Here is a 3,903-nt window from a genome sequence, read left to right on the forward strand (position 1 = left end):
TTGTCAAAAAAAAAAAAAAACCCAAAACAACTGTTGGCTAGAATGTGGAGAAAAGGGAATCTTTTTGCACTGTTGGTAGGACTTTAAATTGCTACAGCCACTATGGAGAACAATATGGAATTTCCTCAAAAGTTAAAAATAGAACCACCATGTGATCCAGTCATCTCACTTCTGGGTATATATTGAAAGCAAATGAAATCACTATCGTGAAGAGATGTCTGCACCCCCACATGCGCTGCAGCATTATTCACAATAGCCAAGCCATGGGAACAACCTAAGTGTCGATGGAATAATGGATAAAGACAATGTGATGTATAGATAAATATAGATATAAAAAATGAAATATTATTCAGCTACATAAAAAAGAAGGAAATCCTGCCATTTGTAACAGCATGGATGAAACTTGAGGGCATTATGCTAAGTGAAATGTCAGCCAGAGAAAGAAAAATACTCTGTGACCTCACTTATCTGTGGAACATAAAAAATGCAGACTTATAGAAACTGAGACTAGATTGGTGGTTGCCAGTGGCTGGAAGGTGAAGGAAATGAGGAGATGGTGATCAAAGGGTACAAACGTATGGCTATAATATGTAAGTTCTGAGGATCTAATGTGCAGCATGGTGACTATCCTTAACAATACTGTATTGTATACTTGAAATGTGCTAAGAGAGAAAATCTGAAATGTTCTCACCACACACACACCCAAAGGTAGCTATGTGAGGTGATAGTTGTGTTAACTAACCTTATCGTGGCAATCATTTCATAATACATAAATATGTCAAATATAGAATGTCATGATTTGAAACAACTTACACAGTGCTTCTTATCAATTTTATCTCAGTAAAGATGGAAAAGATCCTCATGACATAAAGCATAAGACGTGGTGGTGTTTGGGGTGGGGGGATGGGGAAGGAAGGAGGAAATCTATGTTCTAAGTGAAGGGGCCCAGGGAGCAATCCTGAGGATATATGGCATCTTGAATGGAAGCGTTCAGGTCCTTTTTCTCCAAGCTCCTTTCTTCAAATCTGAAGCCATTTGCCTGGAACTGACTTTTATCAGAACTAATACTGACATTAGTCAGGATAAAATTAAATTAGAACCCAACATTCTCACTTGTAGTGAAGTATGATGTTACAACTCTAGCTGTGACTCCTGCGGTGGTGTCCAGCCAAGTCGGGTCATTGCCTCGTAAAATTCTGGTGCTAAGAAACTTGCCCTTACTCTCCATCTTAACAACAAGCTACGTGGGACAGTTCCCCTGACACTGGCATAGCAACTCGCTCGTATTATTGACAGTCTCCTAGGCTTCAACCAATACCTAGCAGTTTTAACCAGGGCTCTGATACCTGCTGAGGGAAATGTCACTGACTCTAAGTTTCACTGCATCCTTTGTCCAATTCTCTCAGTTAAGATTCTTCAAACTAGCTATCTGCCAATTCAGTGTCATTTACCCTGGAAAACGTATGTTGCTGAAAAATAAGCTACTCTCTTCTCCTTCCCCCAGATCACACTAAAGGTGATGACTTATTAAACTTAAAGCAGATGTTTCAGCTTTAATAGGTGATTCCGAAATTCTGAAAAGTCTTCAAATAACATAGTGGGCGCATAGAGGTAGAATTCACTTCAGAATCCCCTTTCCAAATCACATTTCCTCTCCTCACCTGCATTTCTGCAAACCTAGCATTCTATTGTACATACGCCTATTTGCCACTCCCAATCCACATGATTTGGTAAAATAGAACCTCTCATGCCCAGAAGCTGACCTTGATTTATCTCTATGTGAATTAGTATATCTTATTTCTAGCCAGTGATTATATTTCAGAGACATGGATATTGAAAAATGAATAGGAGGTGATGAGATCTTTCCTGGAGAATTTCAGAAAAATGAAACACCAGCGTTTTATTAGATGGGAGAAGATATAAGCTTGTTTCTACAGCAAAAAAATGTAGCCAACACAAAGGAGACAAAACTGCAAGACAGTATGAGGAAGAAACTGGATGGCGAAGATATCTTTTGAGCACCCAAATCAAACTGCACTTGAAGTCAGCTCTACTCTTTGAACTTTCAAACACACGTGTGAATAAAATTCCTTTTTGCCAGTCTCTGGTATTTGGTAAAAACAGGCAACACAGTGTGAAAGTTATAGGATTAGAATAAGATAAACTTGGATCCAATTTTGCTGTTTTCTAGTTATACAAATTGAGTCAAACTGCTTAACATCTCTGCACATATAAAATAAATACCCAACCTACTCAAGATTTTACCTCATCTAGTCATTAATATTCTTGGGCTGACGTTGTTTAAGACAGTTTGGTTATTAGAGTGACAGTCTTTTAAGAGACAATTTCAAAATAAGTAATTGAGTAATTGATTTAGACTAGTGACTTTAAATTGAAGCCTTACTAAATTTTTAATTAGTGATATATTTAATCTATTGGACTTATCAGAGTGTTTTGTCTTCTATTATTGATTGTTTTCTTTTTGTATCGAGGTATCATTCACATATTAGTTTTAGAACATTATAACAATATAATGATTTGATGTTTATATGTGTTAGAAAATGATCGCCACAGTAAGTCCAATTGTCATCTGTCACCACACGTAGTTACACAGTTTTCCCTTGTGATGAGAATTTTAAAGACCCATTCGTGTAGCGACTTTCAAATATGCTCTGAAGTACTATTAACTCTAGCCATCATGCTGTAATTACATTCCCAATACTTAGGATATGTTTTTTACCCAGAGAGCTTAAGTATTTTGAAAAGAAATCTGATATAATAAATTTAGAATTTCATTGTTTAAAGTTTGATTAAGTTCAGAAACAGAAGCAAACATTACTTAAGCATCCTTAGAAATCATTATTAATATCCAATGAAGTTAGAAATAGAATTAAAAAATTGTAGAATAAATTTAAGGCACAAAGGAAATATATTTTTAATTTAAAAAATTTTAGTATTTAGTTTGAAACAAAAATAGTTACTCTAGGTTGCTCTTTTATATATAAAAATCACCCTCAAGTATATCAGAAAAGCTCACGTCAATGTCACGCAATCATTTATCCATAATTATCACTTTGGTGACAGGATCATGACAAAAGTATGCCTGGTGCATCATCTTTCCTTTCATCTATTTTATGTTAGTAGATAACACACTTAAGTGGTAAAAATAAAAAATAAGATTGATCTCAAGATACAATGGATGGGTGTCTCGGTGGTCAGTCGGTTAATTGTTCACTTCGGCTCAGGTCATGATCTCGAGGTTCGTGGGTTCCAGCCCTGCATTGGGCTCTATGCTGACAGTGCAGAGCCTGGAGCCTACTTTGGATTCTGTGTCTCCATCTCTCTCTGCCTCTCTCCCACCCACACTCTGTCTCTCTCTCTCAAAAATAAATAAAAATGTAAGCAAATTTTACACTTGATCTTAGCCAAAAGGCCGAGAAGCGATGAAAATGTAAGCAAATTTTAAAAAACCCTTGTAAAAAGAAATATAATGGAAAATACACCCTGCTTTAACTGTTTATCCCCAAACACAGCTCCTTTTCCCAAAGATAGTGTGACTGGTTGTTTGTTCATTCTACATCCTCCATAAATATTCTGTACATACATATCTTTTGTTTATATGAATAGGACCACATTATACCTTTTTTTAAACCTCAAATTTTTTACTTAAATATATCTTAGAAATGTATATGGGTCACCTCATTTCAAAAACGGCCAGACAGGGGGGCCTGGGTGGGGTCCGACTCTGGCTCAGGGCATGATCAGTTGGTGGATTCGAATCCCGCGTTGGGCTGACAGCTCAGAGGCTGGAGCCTGATTCAGATTCTGTGTCTCCCTCTCTCTCTCTCTGCCCGACCCCCTTAAAAATAAGTAAACATTTTTTTTTCAATTAAAAATAATAAA

At 36.6% G+C, this 3,903-nt stretch overlaps 1 non-coding gene across 1 annotated transcript; it reads right to left on the bottom strand.

Annotated features, from left to right (window-relative positions):
- Positions 1–3,263: 3,263 nt before the first annotated feature.
- LOC123592371 lies at positions 3,264–3,445 on the bottom strand. Its single transcript, XR_006709744.1, has one exon. It is a non-coding gene; the product is annotated as a U2 spliceosomal RNA (small nuclear RNA).
- Between the last annotated feature and the right edge of the window lie 458 nt (positions 3,446–3,903).

This window comes from Leopardus geoffroyi, chromosome B4, assembly GCF_018350155.1.
Source record: "Leopardus geoffroyi isolate Oge1 chromosome B4, O.geoffroyi_Oge1_pat1.0, whole genome shotgun sequence".
Lineage (NCBI taxonomy): Eukaryota > Metazoa > Chordata > Mammalia > Carnivora > Felidae > Leopardus > Leopardus geoffroyi.